The sequence below is a fragment of the Triticum urartu genome, chromosome 2A (assembly GCF_056163025.1).
Source record: "Triticum urartu cultivar PI428250 chromosome 2A, HENAU_Tu73, whole genome shotgun sequence".
Classification (NCBI taxonomy): Eukaryota; Viridiplantae; Streptophyta; class Magnoliopsida; order Poales; family Poaceae; genus Triticum; species Triticum urartu.
In genome coordinates, this window is record NC_141874.1 from 573,502,867 (window position 1) to 573,522,507 (window position 19,641).

Genomic DNA, 19,641 nt, shown 5'->3' on the forward strand with positions numbered 1-19,641 from the left:
TAATAGTAGTAGATGCAGAATCGTTTCGGTCTACTTGTCATGGACATGATGCCTATATACATGATCATACCTAGATATTCTCATAATTATTCGCTTTTCTATCAATTTCTCGACAGTAATTTGTTCACCCACCGTAATACTTATGCTCTTGAGAGAAGCCACTAGTGAAACCTATGGCCCCCGGGTCTATTCTCCATCATACAAGTTTCCAATCTACTTTATTTTGCTATGTTTTACTTTTAATCTATATCATAAAAATACCAAAAATACTTATCTTATTATTATCATCTCTATCAGATCTCACTCTTGCAAGTGGTCGTGAAGGGATTGACAACCCCTTTATCATGTTGGTTGTGAGGTTCTTATTTGTTTGTGTAGGTATGAGGTGACTCGCGTGTGGTCTCCTACTGGATTGATACCTTGGTTCTCAAAAACTGAGGGAAATACTTACGCTGCTTTACTGCACCACCCTTTCCTCTTCAAGGGAAAACCAACGCAGTGCTCAAGAGGTAGCAAGAAGGATTTTTGGCGCCGTTGCCGGGGAGATCTACGCCAAGTCAGGACATACCAAGTACCCATCACAACTCTTATCCTTCGCATTACATTATTTGCCATTTGCCTCTCGTTTTCCTCTCCCCCACTTCACCCTTGCCGTTTTATTCGCCCTCTTTTCCTTTCGCCATCTCTTTCTGTTCGCCTCTTTTTCACTTGCTTCTTGTTTGCTTGTGTGTTGGATTGCTTGCTTGTGTGACTTTGCCAATACCAACAATAATGATTTTATTAGCACTCCGATTGCTCCTCTTACCGATGCTGAATCTTGTGAAATTAATACTGCTTTGCTGAATCTTATCATGAAAGATCCATTTTCTGGCCTTCCTAGTGAAGATGTCGCTACCCATCTAAACAACTTTGTTGATTTGTGTGATATGCAAAATAAGAAAGATGTGGACAACGATATTGTTAAACTTAAGTTGTTTCCATTTTTTCTTAGAGATCATTCTAAAGCTTGGTTTTCGTATTTGCCTAAAAATAGTATTGATTCATGGAATAAGTGCAAAGATGATTTTATCTCTAAGTATTTTCCTCCCACTAATATCATCTCTCTTAGAAACGATATTATGAATTTTAAGCAACTTGATCATGAACATGTTGCACAATCTTGGGAGAGGATGAAATTAATGATACGTAATTGCCCAACACATGGATTGAATTTATGGATGATTATACAGATTTTTTATGCCGAATTGAGTTTTTCTTCTAGAAATCTTTTAGATTCGGCCGTGGGAGGCACTTTTATGGAAATCACCTTAGGAGAAGCTACCAAACTCCTAGATAATATTATGGTTAATTATTCTCAATGGCACACTGAAAGATCTACTAGTAAAAAGGTGCATGCAATTGAAGAGATTAATGTTTTGAGTGGAAAGATGGATGAACTTATGAAATTGTTTGCTAATAAGAGTGCTCCTACTGATCCTAATGATATACCTTTGTCTACTTTGATTGAGAATAATAATGAATCTATGGATGTGAATTTTGTTGGTAGGAACAATTTTGGTAATAACGCGTATAGAGGTAATTTTAATTCTAAGCCGTTCCTAGTAATTACTCTAATAATTATGGTAATTCCTACAACAATTATTATGGAAGTTATAATAAGATGCCCTCTGATTTTGAATCTAGCATTAAAGGATTCATTACTTCACAAAAGAGTTTCAGTGCTTAGACTGAAGAAAAATTGCTTAAGATTGATGAGTTGGCTAGGAACGTGGATAGAATTTCTCTTGATGTTGATTCTTTGAAACTTAGATCTGTTCCACCTAAGAATTATATCAATGAGTCTCTCAAAGCCATGAGAATTTCTATTGATGAGTGCGAAGAAAGAACCGCTAGGATGCGTGCTAAAAAAGATTGCTTTGTGAAAGCGTGTTCTTCTAGTTTTCATCATAATAAGGATGAAGATATAAAAGTGATTGATGTGTCCCCTATTAAATCTTTGTTTTGCAATATGAATCTTGATAATTATGGTACTGGAGATGAGTCAACTTTAGTTAGAAGGCGTCCCAAAAATTCAGAGTTTTTAGATCTTGATGCAAAAGTTGATAAAAGTGGGACGGAGAGGTCAAAACTTTAAATAGCAATGAACCCACTATATTTGATTTCAAGGAATTTAATTATGATAATTTCTCTTTGATAGATTGTATTTCCTTGTTGCAATCCATGCTAAATTCTCCTCATGCTTATAGTCAAAATAAAGCTTTTACTAAACATATCGTTGATGCTTTGATGTAATCTTATGAAGAAAAACTTGAGTTGGAAGTTTCTATCCCTAGAAAACTTTATGATGAGTGGGAACATACAATAAAAATTAAAATTAAAGATCATTAATGCTATGCTTTGTGTTATTTGGGTTCAAGTGTTTCCATCATTTCAAAAAATTTGTGTGATTTGCTAGGTTTCCGTGAATTTGATGATTGTTCTCTAAACTTGCACCTTGCAGATTCCACCATTAAGAAACCTATGGGAAAGACTAGTGATGTTCTTATTGTTGCAAATAGGAATTATGTGCCCGTAGATTTCATTGTTCTTGATATAGATTGCAATCCTTCATGTCCTATTATTCTTGGTAGACCTTTCCTTAGAACGATTGGTGTAATTATTGATATGAAGGAAGGGAATATTAGATACGAATTTCCAAGGAAGGGCATGGAACACTTTCATAGAAAGAAAATTAAATTACCTTATAAATCTATTACCGATCGTTTAGTATGTTGCTATTGCTTTCTTCATGACTTATACATGTTCCTATAACTATGAGATTATGCAACTCCCGTTTATCGGAGGAACACTTTGGGTACTACCAAACGTCACAACGTAACTGGGTGATTATAAAGGAGTACTACAGGTGTCTCCAAAGGTACATGTTGGGTTGGCGTATTTCGAGATTAGGATTTGTCACTCCGATTGTCGGAGAGGTATCTCTGGGCCCTCTCGGTAATGCACATCACATAAGCCTTGCAAGCATTACAACTAATATGTTAGTTGTGAGATGATGTATTACGGAACGAGTAAAGAGACTTGCCGGTAACGAGATTGAACTAGGTATTGGATACCGACGATCGAATCTCGGGCAAGTAACATACCGATGACAAAGGGAACAACGTATGTTGTTATGCGGTCTGACCGATAAAGATCTTCGTAGAATATGTAGGAGCCAATATGGGCATCCAGGTCCCGCTATTGGTTATTGACCGGAGACGTGTCTCGGTCATGTCTACATTGTTCTCGAACCCGTAGGGTCCGCACGCTTAAGGTTACGATGACTGTTATATTATGAGTTTATGCATTTTGATGTACCGAAGGTTGTTCGGAGTCCCGGATGTGATCACGGACATGACGAGGAGTCTCGAAATGGTCGAGACGTAAAGATTGATATATTGGAAGCCTATGTTTGGATATCGGAAGTGTTCCGGGTGAAATCGGGATTTTACCGGAGTACCGGGAGGTTACCGGAACCCCCCGGGAGCTATATGGGCCTTAGTGGGCTTTAGTGGAAAGGAGAAAGGGGCAGCCCAAGGTGGCTGTGCGCCTCCCCCCTTCCCCTAGTCCTATTAGGACTAGGAGAGGTGGCCGGCCCCCTCTCTCTCTTTCCCCCCTCAAGGAATCCTATTCCAACTAGGATTGGGGGGGGGGGAATCCTACTCCCAGAGGGAGTAGGACTCTCCTGGCGCGCCACACCTTGGCTGGCCAGCCTCCCCCCTCTAGTCCTTTATATACAGAGGCAGGGCACCCCATAGAACACATAAGTTGATCCACGTGATCTATTCCTTAGCCATGTGCGGCGCCCCCAGCCACCATAGTCCTCGATAATACTGTAGCGGAGTTTAGGCGAAGCCCTGCTGCTGTAGTACATCAAGATCGTCACCACGCCGTCATGATGACGGAACTCTTCCCCCACACTTTGCTGGATCGGAGTCCGGGGATCGTCATCGAGCTGAACGTGTGCTCGAACTCGGAGGTGCCGTAGTTTCGGTGCTTGATCGGTTGGATCGTGAAGACGTACGACTACTTCCTCTACGTTGTGTCAACGCTTCCGCAGTCGGTCTGCGTGGGTACGTAGACAACACTCTCCCCTCTCGTTGCTACGCATCACATGATCTTGCGTGTGCGTAGGAATTTTTTTGAAATTACTACGAAACCCAACAATCTCCCTAGCCCATTGATTAGCCGTGTCGATCTGAGACTTTCTCGTTTTTTGTCTTCTCCACATAACCCCCTTCATTATATTCTATTCCACCCATAGTGCTATATCCATGGCTCACGCTCATGTATTGCATGAAAGTTGAAAAACGTTTGAGATTACTAAAGTATGAAAAAAATGCTTGGCTTGTCATCGGGGTTGTGCATGATGAGAGCATTCTTGGGTGACGAAAATGGAGCATGACCAAACTATATTATTTTGTAGGGATGAACTTACTTTGGCCATGTTATTTTGAGAAGACATGATTGCTTAGTTAGTATGCATGAAGTATTATTATTTTTATGTCAATATTAAACTTTTATCTTGAATCTTTCAGATCTGAACATTCATGCCACAATAAAGAAAATTACATTGAGAAATATGTTAGGAAGCATTCCATATCAAAAATTCTGTTTTTATCATTTACCTACTCGAGGACGAGAAGGAATTAAGCTTGGGGATGCTGATACGTCTCCAACGTATTTATAATTTTTTATTGTTCCATGCTATTATATTATCTATTCTGGATGTTAATGGGCTTATTTTTACACTTCAATATTATTTTTGGGACTAACCTATTAACCGGAGGCCCAGCCCAAATTGTTGTTTTTTTTCCCATTTCAGTGTTTCACAGAAAAGGAATATCAAACGGAATCCAAACGGAATGAAACCTTCTGGAACGTGATTCTTGGAACAAACGTGATCCAGAGGACTTGGAGTGGACGTCAAGCAATCAATGAGGCGGCCACGAGGCAGGGGGCGCGCCTACACCCCTGGGCGCGCCCTCCACCCTCGTGGGCCCCTCGTTGCTCCACCGACCTACTTCTTCCTCCTATATATATCCATATACCCCGCAAACATCCAGGAGTACCATGAAAACCTAATTCCACCGCCGCAACCTTCTGTACCCAAGAGATCCCATCTTGGGGCCTTTTTCGGAGCTCCGCCGGAGGGGGCATTGATCACGGAGGGCCTCTACATCAACTCCATGTCCCCTCCGATGATGTGTGAGTAGTTTACCTCAGACCTTCGGGTCCATAGCTAGTAGCTAGATGTCTTCTTCTCTCTCTTTGGATCTCAATACAAAGTTCTCCTCGATTCTCTTGGAGATCTATTCGATGTAACTCTTCTTTTGCGATGTGTTTGTCGAGATCCGATGAATTGTGGGTTTATGATCAAGTTTATCTATGAACAATATTTGAATCTTCTCTGAATTCTTTTATGTATGATTGGTTTATCTTTGCAAGTCTCTTCGAATTATCAGTTTTGTTTGGCCTACTAGATTGATCTATCTTGCAATGGGAGAAGTGCTTAACTTTGGGTTCAATCTTGCGGTGCTTGATCGTAGTGATAGAAAGGGAAACGACACGTATTTGTATTGTTGCCATTGAGGATAAAAAGATGGGGTTTATATCATATTGCATGAGTTTATCCCTCTACATCATGTCATCTTGCTTAAGGCGTTACTCTGTTCTTATGAACTTAATACTCTAGATGCTTGCTGGATAGCGGTCGATGTGTGGAGTAATAGTAGTAGATGCAGAATCGTTTCGGTCTACTTGTCATGGACGTGATGCCTGTATACATGATCATACCTAGATATTCTCATAATTATTCGCTTTTCTATCAATTGCTCGACAGTAATTTGTTCACCCATCGTAATACTTATGCTCTTGAGAGAAGCCACTAGTGAAACCTATGGCCCCCGGGTCTATTCTCCATCATACAAGTTTCCAATCAACTTTATTTTGCTATCTTTTACTTTCAATCTATATCATAAAAATACCAAAAATACTTATCTTATTATTATCATCTCTATCAGATCTCACTCTTGCAAGTGGCCGTGAAGGGATTGACAACCCCTTTATCGCGTTGGTTGCGAGGTTCTTATTAGTTTGTGTAGGTACGAGGTGACTCGCGCGTGGTCTCCTACTGTATTAATACGTTGGTACTCAAAAACTGAGGGAAATACTTACACTGCTTTACTGCACCACCCTTTCCTCTTCAAGGGAAAACCAACGCAGTGCTCAAGAGGTAGCACGTCTCCAACGTATCTATAATTTTTAATTATTCCATGTTGTTTTATTATCAACCGTGGATGTTTTATAATCATTTTATAGTCATTTTATATCATTTTTGGTACTAAGCTATTGACATAGTGGCAAGTGTCAGTTGCTATTTTTTCCATGTTTTTTACATCGCAGAAAATAAATATCAAAAGGAGTCCAAATGCCACGAAACTTTACGATGATTTTTTATGGGCCAAAAGGAAGCAGATGGGCCCTGGTTGTACCTGGGAGGAGCCCTGAGGAGGGGACAACCCACCAGGGCACGCCAGGAGGCCCTAGCGCGCCCTGGTGGGTTGTGCCCACCTTGGGTGCCCCGGGGCTGCCTCTTTGCTCTATAAATACCCCAAAAATACCAGAACCCTAGGGGAGTCGACGAAATATTCATCCAGCCATCGCAGAGTCCAGAACCACCAGATCTAATCTAGATACCATCACGGAGGGGTTCACCACTTCCATTGGTGCCTCTCCGATGATGCGTGAGTAGTTCCTTGTAGACTTTCGGGTCCGTAGTTAGTAGCTAGATGGCTTTCTCTCTCTCTCTCTCTCTCTCGCTGAATTCTCAATACAATGGTCTCTTGGAGATCCATATGATGTAACTCTTTTTCGGTGTGCTTGTTGGGATATGATGAACTTTGAGTTTATGATCAATTATATCTTTTTATATCCATGAAAGTTATTTGAGTTTCTTTGATCTCTTATATGCATGATCTCTTACACTCGTGCACGTCGGTCCTAAACAAACAATTTTTAACCCCTTTTCACGATGGCATTTGGAACCGTCGCCAAGTGAGTGTGTGCAATAGCGTGTCCTTCGCACAAGACCCAGAAATCGTCGGGGTTAGGCCCTCCTGGGACCCAGGCTGGGGCCGTATGCAATCGGGCGAGGCATCAAAACCCAATCATTTCCGTAGTTATGTACATCCCACACGGCAATCCGAGAAAATCATTTCCGTAGGTATGTACATCCCACACGGTGAATCCCAGAAAAACATTTATTCCATTCGTATGTATATCACACACGGTCAATCCAAGGAATACGTTTCCGTTCTTATGTACATTCCACACAGTCAATCCAGGGAACACGTTTCCATTCGGACGTACATCCCACACAGCTTTATGTGTAGGCTCGTGTGTGAAAGGTGTAACTATCACACACGGTTTGCCATGGTTAACTGTTTGCTTTTATCAACTATATCACACACGATTTGATGAAGAAAACCGTGTGGCATTGGGCTATCCATCGCAAGTGCTTTTTCTGCTAGAACCGTTTGCAAAGGTCCATGACACATTTAGCAGGTTTATTAGTTTACAATTAATAATTTCAGTATTACGCAAATTCACATTTCATATCGAATAGCTGTTTGCCAATTTCATACCAGGCACATAAATATATTATAACATCACAGTACGGTAGCTACATGAAAACAACACAGTACAACATATAGCTAGTTCAACTTCATAAGAGCAATATATTCATTTCCCTAATCGAGATCATCCAGGCTCGTCTTATCCACCTCTGCTTTCAGTTCAGTAAGAACCCATTTTGCATGGGCCAACTGGGAAAGTGCCTCCTCCTTCGCCAACACCATCTTAGCAGTCTGATTTAAAAAATCTGAGCTCATTCTCCACCTTCAACTTTTTATCCCGCATCTTGAAATATGCTTCAGCGTTGACAACACTTTCTCTATGCCTACGTGTGTTCTCTTCCTCATACATGCTCCAGAGCTTCACTAGGCACATCTTCAAAGACTGTGGCCACTCTTGATCAACCCACTCCAAGTAAGAACACTTCCGTTCATCCTATAATATTTAAAACTAGACCAGTAATAATTGTAGGGGAAATGAGTTTATAGCAACATAGAAAATCACCAATGCTTAGTTTGAAAAACTGAAGAAACATGTTAATTATGACATATCTTCTCAAAAAGATCAATGTGCAAATGAAATAATTGATACTGAGACAAGAACCAAATTTTGGAACATCAGAAGCTACAATTAACTACAACAGTGCTACAAGTTCTTACTCATGTACAATAAATAACAAACTGAACATTTTATGAGGAAGGTAAATATAACTGCAACAGCATAGCAGTGTTTGGGTGACAACAAATTGATACTAACAGGTGTGTACATGCACAAATTTAGTAACATAGAACTAATAGCACTAAGGTCGTCCACTATGTATGCCAAAACTGGGGTAAAGACAATTGTTGCTACATCTCGTGTCGGTGCCCTGCACTGGCGAGCCGATGCAGCGGAAAAAAATCAGGGACCCGGACTCCGGAGCACGTAGTTGCTCCGATGCCCAGTTCCTTCGTGCCATAAAGATATAGTATTTTACTACTTGGCTACTTGGATTTGTGGACCAAAGTTGGCTGCACAAACTGCTGTAGCGGTGCCAAATAATTTTCTAATGGCACCGCTGATGAGATGGCAACAATTTAAGATACTTGGTACAAACTGTGACATTGTCTTAGGATGCGTTTGGTTGAAGGTGTGGTATGAATGGGTTGGGACCGTGACAGTGTCTAAATCACATCTAACAAATGATTTGTAACAACGAAAGAGGGCCTAACCTTCTCTGCACATGCTAGAAACTTCCTCCCAGTATCCACAGAATCAAACACAACTAGCTTCACGCATGGAGATTGATGGTGACAACGAGCAGATAGATCTTCAGCCACCCCGCTCCATTCGTTGCCATTGATGGTCTTAGGGAGCTACAAAAGGAAGAAATGACTCAAATTGACCGTCGGGTAAAAATCCTTGATTCCAAGTCATAGCCCGAGAGAGAGAAGAGAGGCATGCCCGGGTGGTGAAGGAGTAGTCGCCATAGGAGGAACCGCTAGAGATGTCTTTGAAGAAGACCATGGTGACCCTGGTGGTAGGATGCGAGACGGCGAGAGTGAGGAAGCGGCTATAGCTTAGCAAGGAAGGAAGGAAGGAGGAAACAGGGGAAATGTGACTTGTGGTCAGGGAGAAAAGGGGGTGGGGAAGGGGGCGGGGTTAGATATTTTGGCGGTAGGCCAAAATTTTGGAAATGTGGAGGGAAACTTTGCGCGCGGTGCCGCCGAACCATTCACTTTGAACGATTGTGTGCATCACAAATGATTCTTCTGCTTTACGCGCATGGGATGAGTTTGATAATTCAAATTTTGGTGGAAATTTCCCCGGGTATGTCATTGCATAATTTAACATCGCTTGCTAATTTGGGCACACAAAAGAGCGTACAGCAGACATACCACACTTATTGAATTGAGCAATTTTAGGAATTAAACAGAGCCATTTGACCTAAACATTGCTCTAACAAAATACCAGCATTAAAAACAAAGCCTAAGTACGCATAATTTTAACAAATCCGCCGCCACGCCGGCCTATGCATTGCTGGTGTGAGATGAGACGTCGATGACTTGTCCTGGCGACCTGCCGCCATTGGTGGACTCCGCGTCCCCCCTGCTGAAGTCGACCACATCCTCGTCCTCGGCACCGCCCTCAAGGTTGTAGTACTCGTAGTAGTGGCTGCACTAGAGGTCACGTTGGTACTCCATCGCCGATTCTTCGACGGACAGACTGTTCTCTACCTCGACCTCGGCCACATGCAACTCCTCCTCCCGGCACTCCTCGATCTCCGCCGTCTCCTGCATAGCTCCCGCTCGATGACCTTATGAGGAAGCTGGTGCTCCATGGCCACCGCCGCCTTTTCAGACGTGGGTTGCATGCTGGAGTCCAAGGTGGCCTGGATGGCGTTGACCCGGGCCAGGGCGACATCAGCGGCACAGACGACATCTCGAGCGCTCTCGGCGTTTGCAGCCGCCGTCACAGCAGCAACTGCAGCGTCTCGGCTGCCGCAGACGCCCTCTCGGCGGAAGCGGCCACGCTCAATGCGGATGCGGCGACACTCTCGGTGTAGGCGGCGGCGCTCGGGAGGGGAGGGGGACGCGGCCATCGTACAGGCCTTCATGAAGCATTTCCACTGCGTCATCTTTGCCAGAAGGGGGTGCGAGAATCGGGGTCAGGATTCATGGATTCGGGGGTTGCTGGCACTGAGCAGACGAGCCGGCGAAGCTTAAGGAGGGAGATTTAAATATACCCAGATATTTTCATCGCAAACGGTTCCTCAAAAACAAGTGTGTGTGATGTTGTAGATATTTTTTATTAGCTGGGAAAGACGAATTTGGAGTATAGTGGCAACGAATGGTGTTTTAAATGTACGAGAAATTTTGTACTACTAATACAACTGTCATGTCAAATTTTGGAAAATTTCAGGGTCATTTGACATTTTAAGACATTTAAGTGGATTTCGAGCCATTTAATGACCGTAATTGAAATTTGAACTACATGTACATGCAAAAGCTAACCATGATAGTTTGAAAATTCATATTTTGTGTACTTGTGTGCGATTTAATTCCATGTGCAGTAAATTGGAAGGAATTTTCAAACATATTGGTCTCAAGGCTATGACACAATTAAGCATGGAGTGACATGGCATTTTAATTCCAAAAAACAAAAAAATATCAGAAACACATGAAACCTTGGTTGATCTAATTTCATGCCACCAAGATGATGTGGAAAAAATTGGACATGTTTGACAAAAGTTTGGACACACACACCTCACAAACCGGAGCAACTCACTAGAAGGCTCGTGGTTTCGAGAGGGAACAATGCATGTTTGATAACGAACGGGACATAGCTTCCTCTTAGGGCCTTCAATTTTTTTTTATGTTTAACGTGCACTACTACAACTGTAATGTGAAATTTTGGAAAATTCTAGGGGTCATTTGACATTTTAAAGACATTTAAGTGATTTTCTAGCCATTTAATTCAAATTTGAACTACATCTACATGCAACACCTAACCATAACGGTTTGACAAATCATATTTGTGTACTTGTGTGCGAATTAATTCCATGTGCAGTAAATTAGAAGGAATTTTCAAACATATTTGTCTCACGACATGGACACATGCATATGTATGCATGGAGCGACATGGCATTTTAATTCCAAAAAATTTAAAAAATATCAGAAACACATGAAACCTTGGTTGATGTAATGTGATACCACCAAGATGATGTGGTAAAAAATTGTCATGTTTGACGAAAATTTGGACACACCCCCTCACAAAACCGGAGCAACTGACTAGAAGGCTCGTGGTTTCGAGAGGGAACAATGCATGTTTGATGACGAACGGGAGATAGCTTCCTCTTACGGCCTTCAATTTTTTCTACGTCTAACGTGCACTACTACAACTGTGATGTGAAAATTTTAAAATTCTAGGGGTCGGTTGACCTTTTAAAACATTTAAGTGATTTTCTAGCCATTTAATGACTGTAATTCAAATTTGAACTACATCTACATGCAACGCCTAACCAAAACGGTTTGAAAAATCATATTTGTGTACTTGTGTGCAAGTTAATTCCACCTGCAGTAAATTAGAAGGAATTTTTAAACATATTGGTCTCACGACATGGACACATGCATACGTATGCGTGGAGTGACATGGCATTTTAATTCCAAAAAATTAAAAAAATAATCAGAAAACATGAAACCTTTGTTGATTTATGTGACGCCCCCGATTTGACCATACACTAATCATACATGCAAACGTGTACGATCAAGATCAGGGACTCACAGGAAGATATCACAACACGACTCTACAAATAAAAATAAGTCATACAAGCATCATATTACAAGCCAGGGGCCTCGAGGGCTCGAATACAAGAGCTCGGTCATAGACGAGTCGGCGGAAGCAACAATATCTGAGTACAGACATAAGTTAAACAAGAATGCCTTACGAAGGCTAGCACAAACTGGGATACAGATCGAAAGAGGCGCAAGCCTCCTGTCTGGGATCCTCCTAAACTACACCTGGTCGTCGTCAGCGGGCTGCACGTAGAAGTAGGCACCTCCAGTGTAGTAGGAGTCAACATTGACGGTGGCGTTTGGCTCCTGGGCTCCATCGTCTGGTCACAGCAATCGGGTATAGAAAGGAGGAAAAGGGGGAACAAAGCAACCGTGAGTACTCATCCAAAGTACTCGCAAGCATGGAGCTACACTACATATGTATGCATTGGTATCAAATGGAAAAGGGGGTATCATATGTGCACTGAACTGCAGAATGCCGGAATAAGAGGGGGATAGCTAGTCCTGTCGAAGACTACGCTTCTGGCCACCCCCATCTTACAGCATTTAGAAGAGAGTAGATGGTAAGTTCACCAAGTAACATCGCATAGCATAAACCTAACCAGCGATCCTCTCCTCGTCGCCCTGTTAGAGAGAGACCACCGGGTTGTATCTGGCACTTGGAAGGGTGTGTTTTATCAAGTATCCGGTTCTAGTTGTCATAAGGTCAAGGTACAACTCCAAGTCATCCTGTTACCGAAGATTAACTTCCCTGCAGGGGTGCACCACATTTCCCAACACGCTTGATCCCCTTTGTCCGGACACACTTGTCGGGGTCATGCCCGGCCTCGGAAGATCAACACGTCGCAGCCCTACCTAGGCACAACAGAGAGGTCAGCATGTCGGTCTAAATCCTATGGCGCAGGGGTTTGGGCCCATCGCACATTGCACACCTGCACGTTGCGTACGCGGCCGGTGAGCAGACTTAGCATCCCTTATACAAGAGCAGGCGTTCTAGTCCAACCCGGCGCGCGCCGCTCAGTCGCTGACGTCACGAAGGCTTCGGCTGATACCACGATGTCGAGTGCCCATAACTGTCCCCGCGTAGATGGTTAGTGTGTGTAGGCCAGTGGCCAGACTCAAATCAAATACCAAGATCTCGTTAAGCGTTTTAAGTATCCGCGAACGCCGACCAGGGCCAGGGCCACCTCTCTCCTAGGTGGTCTCAACCTGCCCTATCGCTCCACCACAAAGTAACCGTCGGGGGCCGTCGGGAACTCAGGCCCACCACTACCTGGATGGAGCCACCTGCCCCTTCAGCCCCCATCCCCAAACAGCATCACCGGTAATGTAACAGTGTAAAGTATATAGTATATGCCCGTGATCACCTCCCGAAGTGATCACGACCCAGTAGTATAGCATGGCAGACGGACAAGAGTGTAGGGCCACTGATGGAATACTAGCTTCCTATACTAAGCAGTAGGATAGCAGGTAAACGTAACAACAGTAGTAGCAAGGACAGGCTATGCAGCAGTATAGGATTAACTGAAAGCAGTAACATGCTACACTACTCTAATGCAAGCAGTATAGAGAAGAATAGGCGATATCTGGTGATCAAGGGGGGGCTTGCCTGGTTGCTCTGGCAAGAGAGAGGGGTCGTCAACACCGTAGTCGTACTGGGTAGCGGCGGCGTCAGTCTCGTAGTCTACCGGAGAGAAGAGGCGGAAGAAACAATGAATACAATGCAAACAGATGCATAACGATGCATGACATGTCAAGTAGCGGTGCTGGGTGTGCCCTAACGCGGTATGAGGTGATACCGGTGAAGGGGGGAAACATCCGGGAAAATATCCCCAGTATTTCGCATTTTCGCACAGATGAACCAGAGGGGAAAGGTTGCGTGTTCGCTATGCTAGGGATGTGTGGCGGACGAACGGGTTGCATATCCAGATTCGTCTTGTCGTTCTGAGCAACTTTCATGTATAACACTTTTTCATCTGAGCTACGGATATTTTTCTATGATTTTCTAAAGTTTTAAACAATTATGAAATTTAAATTAATTCGAAAATTAAAAGGGAAAAGGCTATGGATACCTAGAAGTGTACCCAGCCAGAGGCTGACTGGTGGGCCTGGTCAACTACTGACTCAGTAGTCGACTAATCAACTTTGACTAGTCAAAGGGCTGACCAGGGTCCACCCGTCATTGAGCTAGTTAGTAACAGATTGATTTTATTATTTTGTTAGCTTAATTAGTGGGTGGGGCCCAGTGGTCAGTGACAGTGGCTAAACTAATGTAAGTAACTAATTTATAACTAACCTAATTAGTAGGGGCCACATGGCAATGGGCCATTACATCTAATCTAGCGCGCACACACAGGTACACAAGGCCGGCCAAGGCATAGCCAGCCACCGTAGCTGGGCACGCACGCCGCACGCGTGCGGCGGCCATGGCCAGGCGCTTGGTGTGGGAAGGGCCAGGAGGGCGCGGCCTCGCTTGGGCAGAGGCGGCGCAGGCCATGCGCGTGCGTGCAGTGGCGCGGGGTGCCGGCGCGGCGAGGCAGAGGCAGCTGGGTGCGGGCGAAGCGGCGGCAACAGGCAGGGTCCGCGGCAGGGCAAGCGGTGGCCGGCGCAGGCTAGCAGTGGGCGCAGCCGAGCATGCTGCGGCTAGCAAGGGCAATGACAGAACAAAGAGCAGCAATAGCAAGCCGGCAACAGCAGCGGCAGTAGCAGTACGCATACACTGTTGGGAGAAACCCTGTCCGGCGACGAACGCTGAGTCGGCTATGGCGACTCGAATGCCGGACGAACCCCAGTCTCTCTCTCTCTCACTTGGACGTACGTAGGGGGAAGAAGAAGAGGAGCACACTGACACAAGAATTTCCGGCGACAAACACCTTGCCGCACGAACGGCGCCACGCCGCACGAACGGCGCCTCGGCCGCACGCACGACCCTTCTTTTTACTCAGCTCAAACTATAGCACATACCACGTACATCCAACCAACTCAGATCGTCCTCTATTTATAGGCTGGCACACACGCCACCTCCCCTATTCTGATGCATGCTAACTAACCATAGAGTCTATCCGGCCAGCTAACAACTTATCCAACTAACTAACTACATGCATGATTATCATATCACGGCATGAAGCTAGCTAACCAACTAACCACCTGGACTAAGCACTAAGCACTACGCGTTGGACTAACTAACTCGTCATGGCCACGAGTGCATGCGCATGCACGTACACCATTGTGACACACACGCACACACGTACTCTGGGTGCATACCGGTCACGGTTTATTTCTAACACACACACGTGCGTACGCAGAGCTTCGGGTCGGCGATGACGAGCTCAAGGCGGCGGCTACAACGACGAATCGAGGCGGAAAAATAGGGGGATTCGAGGGAGGGCCTCACTGTGAGCGCGATGGCGTGGTTGGGGAGGCCGGGGAGGTCCTGGTGGCGTAGATCGACGGCGACGGCGGCGAGGCAGTGGCGGGGCCGAATGGGGAGAAGCACTCGATCCCGATGGTGTGGCGGCTCCCGGCTCGTACGCGTGGTCAGTGATGAAGCAGCGGACGTCGGGGGTTCTTCGGGACTCGGCAGTGCGGCGCGGGGTAGCCGGTGGCCATGGCAACAACGATGGTAGCGAGCTGTTGCGCAGTGCGAAGAAGAGAACGAGCTAGGGGAGGGGAAAGTGGGAGCTAGGGTTTGCCTATGCGCTCGGGGATGGTCTTATCCTCCTCCCGACGTCCCTGTAGGGCTAGACGTCGAGCATCGGCGGACCGGGCGCCGTGGATTTCTGCCACGCCGAGCCTCTGTACAGGAAGGAAGGAGATGGTTTGTTGGTGGGCTGGGCTGGCTACTGGCCCTTTGGGCTTTAGGTGTACAGTAGTTAGGTGTCCCCCATTTGTTTATTTTTCTGCTTCTATTTAGTCTCTGATTTCTTCTATTCACCACAGTTTGGCACTTCCTTAAAATACCAATTAGATTTTATTCATCATGAAACTTGTCAATTAAATACTTCACAATATTTTGGGATGACATACCAAGTTTGAGGTTAATTGGAATTGTATAAATATTTTCTTATTTTGAGATGGCTATTTTATTTGCCGTTGGACCACTTTATAAATTCCTAGGGGTTAATTGGTGGGTCAAATAAGGTTGGGTTCAACATGACAAATGATCAGGAAAATTATTGAACAATGCGAACATTTTAGTTTTAAAGTTTGAAAACTTTTACCATTTTGACTTTATTTTAAATTTGAATTTTGAACCGGTTTTTGAACTAACGAGAGGTTAGCAACAGTAATCGTGGTGGCATGGCACCATTAGCAGAGAATTATTGTGGCTTAATTATCCGGGCGTCACAATTCTCCTCCACTACAAGAAATCTCGTCCTGAGATTTAAGAGGTAGTGAAAGGGGGGAAGGTTTGGTAACGAATCTAGTGGGTCTTCTCATTCTAGCTTGCTCTTATCGAAGAGGCTGGTCCAATACATTGATGTCTTCAGTTCTCTGCTTCAGGTCATCATGATGAAGTCGGCATCCTTTCTTCGGGAACTCCATGTACTTACGAAAGAATAAAGTGTGGGCATCCCGGGAGAACAGACCTTTGCAAGGTCGACTATCTGGTCGATAACATCGAGGAAGGTGGCGGAAAGTAACTCTCGAATTGAAACTTAAGAAAATATCGAGAGCAAAGTAAGGAGGTATCATGGGAAGTTTCGAGCGGGCAGCCAATCATTAGATGCCTGAAACAGGGCGTGAAAGGGGTTCACAGCAACGAGATTAAGTATTGCTTCTCTTACCAGAATAGATCACTAGGAATGTGGCTCGCGAATTGCATACGAAGCCAAGTGCGAGGATTAACTTTGGAAACAGGGTGTACCGAAGAGTCAGGGTTCGATCCTGTGGAACTGAGGGTTATGGGCCCACCATGTGGTTAAAAGTAGGAAGGGCGTTGACATCTTGCACGGTCATGTAAGCAAGGCATGTCAGAGGTTAGTCTGCCGGTTATGTCGACAACAACATCAGTACCAAGGGCGAGGGACGAAGAGAACCATTTTCCTGCTCGTTGAAACGAGGCGGACCAGTAGGCAAAGTTCTCGTCCATCGACGGTTACCGAAATGTCATCAACAAAAGTAACGGGGTCTTACTGACAAAGTTGTACACAGAGGTGTTTACATAAGCAGGGAATTATCACTGCTCAGTTAAGTAGATTACAAGAAAGGTTAAACAAAACGATGGAAAAGAAAATGCGTTTAAACACATATTTCAGGGGTATATCCTTCCCAAGGACAAGCAGAGCATGATATCCATGACAAGATATAATGTAGAAAACCCTTTAGGAAAGGGGAGAGAAATTTCATGACATTACCCATACAACGATGTTTGGATAATTTGATTAAGAAATTTTAGCATTGTGCTTCAAGTGTTCTTATTGATGATAGGAGTACCACATACATGCTTCGAGATAGCATTGACATGGTCTTCAAGCAAAGGTCGGACTTCGGATACACGAAGGATCCATCAGGATAAACTTATTAAACAAGGCATTCAATTTCCTCATGGAAAAATGGTTAACCTTGTTAAAAAGGAAACTATAAGACTAGGTCCTCTGGTCAGGTGTGCTAGGCATGACATCACCTTATCGGGTCATTTAAAGACCATTATTATGACTCTTGGATATAGTTCCAACCATCATATCTGCTCGAGATTCAGATATGATTGGTGTCTTGATATGTCAGACTCAGGATGCCTGAGAAGAAAAGGTGCGACAATTTGAGGAGAATGTTGGGTTTCGTAGTAATTTCAAAAAATTTCCTACGCACACGCAAGATCATGGTGATGCATAGCAACGAGAGGGGGAGAGTGTGATCTACGTACCCTTGTAGATCGACAATGGAAGCGCTAACTTGGTTGATGTAGTCGTACGTCTCTACGGCCCGACCGATCAAGCACCGAAACTATGGCACCTCCGAGTTCTAGCACAGCTCGATGACGATCCCCGGACTCCGATCCAGCGAAGTGTCGGGGAAGAGTTCCGTCAGCACGACGGCGTGGTGACGATCTTGATGTACTACCGTCGCAGGGCTTCGCCTAAGCACCGCTACAATATTATCGAGGACTATGGTGGAAGGGGGCACTGCACACGGCTAAGAATATGATCACGTGGATCAACTTGTGTGTCTAGGGGTGCCCCTTGTCTCCGTATATAAAGCCTCAAAGGAGGGGGGCTGGCCGGCCACCATAGGGCGCGCCAGGAGGAGTCCTACTCCTTCCGGGAGTAGGACTCCCCCCTTTCCTAGTTGGAATAGGATTCGTGAAGGGGGGAAAGAGAGAGAGAAGGAAGGGGGGCGCCGGCCCCCTCTCTCCTTGTCCTATTCGGACTAAGGGGGGAGGGGCACGCGGCCCATCCCTGTCCACCTCTCCTATCTCCCACTAAGGCCCATATACCTCCCGGGGGGTTCCGGTAACCTCCCGGTAATCCGGTAAAATCCCGATTTCACCCGGAACGCTTCCGATATCCAAATATAAGCTTCCAATATATCAATCTTTATGTCTCGACCATTTCGAGACTCCTCGTCATGTTCGTGATCACATCTGGGACTCCGAACAAACTTCGGTACATCAAAATGCATAAACTCATAATATAACTGTCATTGTAACCTTAAGCGTGCGGACCCTACGGGTTCGAGAACAATGTAGACATGACCGAGACACGTCTCCGGTCAATAACCAATAGCGGAACCTGGATGCTCTTATTGGCTCCTACATATTCTACGAAGATCTTTTATCGATCAGACCGCATAACAACATACGTTGTTCCCTTTGTCATTGGTATGTTACTTGCCCGAGATTTGATCGTCGGTATCCCATACCTAGTTCAATCTCGTTACCGGCAAGTCTCTTTACTCATTCTGTAATACATCATCCCGCAACTAACTCATTAGTTGCAATGCTTGCAAGGCTTCAGTGATGTGCATTATCGAGAGGGCCCAGAGATACCTCTCCGACAATCGGAGTGACAAATCCTAATCTCGAAATACGCCAACTCAACATGTACCTTTGGAGACACCTGTAGAGCTCCTTTATAATCACCTAGTTACGTTGTGACGTTTGGTAGCACACAAAGTGTTCCTCTAGCAAACAGAGGTTGCATAATCTCATAGTCATAGGAACATGTATAAGTCATGAAGAAAGCAATAGCAACTTACTAAACGATCGGGTGCTAAGCTAATGGAATGGGTCATGTCAATCAGATCATTCAACTAATGATGTGATCCCGTTAATCAAATGACAACCCTTTGTCCATGGTTAGGAAACATAACCATCTTTGATTAACGAGCTAGTGAAGTAGAGGCATACTAGTGACACTCTGTTTGTCTATGTATTCACACATGTATTATGTTTCCGGTTAATACAATTCTAGCATGAATAATAAACTTTTATCATGATATAAGGAAATAAAAAATAACTTTATTATTGCCTCTAGGGCATATTTCCTTCAGTCTCCCACTTGCACTAGAGTCAATAATCTAGATTATACTGTAATGATTCTAACACCCTTGGAGCCTTGGTGCTGATCATGTTTTGCTCGTGGAAGAGGCTTAGTCAACGGGTCTGCTACATTCAGATCCGTATGTATCTTGCAAATCTCTATGTCTCTCATCTGGACTAGATCCCGGATGGAATTGAAGCGTCTTTCGATGT

The 19,641-nt window shown here is 44.5% G+C and overlaps 1 long non-coding RNA gene across 1 annotated transcript; it reads right to left on the reverse strand.

Annotated features, from left to right (window-relative positions):
• Nucleotides 1–11,944: 11,944 nt before the first annotated feature.
• On the reverse strand, nt 11,945–15,612 carry LOC147985982 (uncharacterized). Its single transcript, XR_015615168.1, has 2 exons — nt 15,343–15,612; nt 11,945–12,268 (listed from the first exon to the last, which is right to left on the reverse strand). It is a non-coding gene; the product is annotated as an uncharacterized LOC147985982 (long non-coding RNA).
• Nucleotides 15,613–19,641: the final 4,029 nt, after the last annotated feature.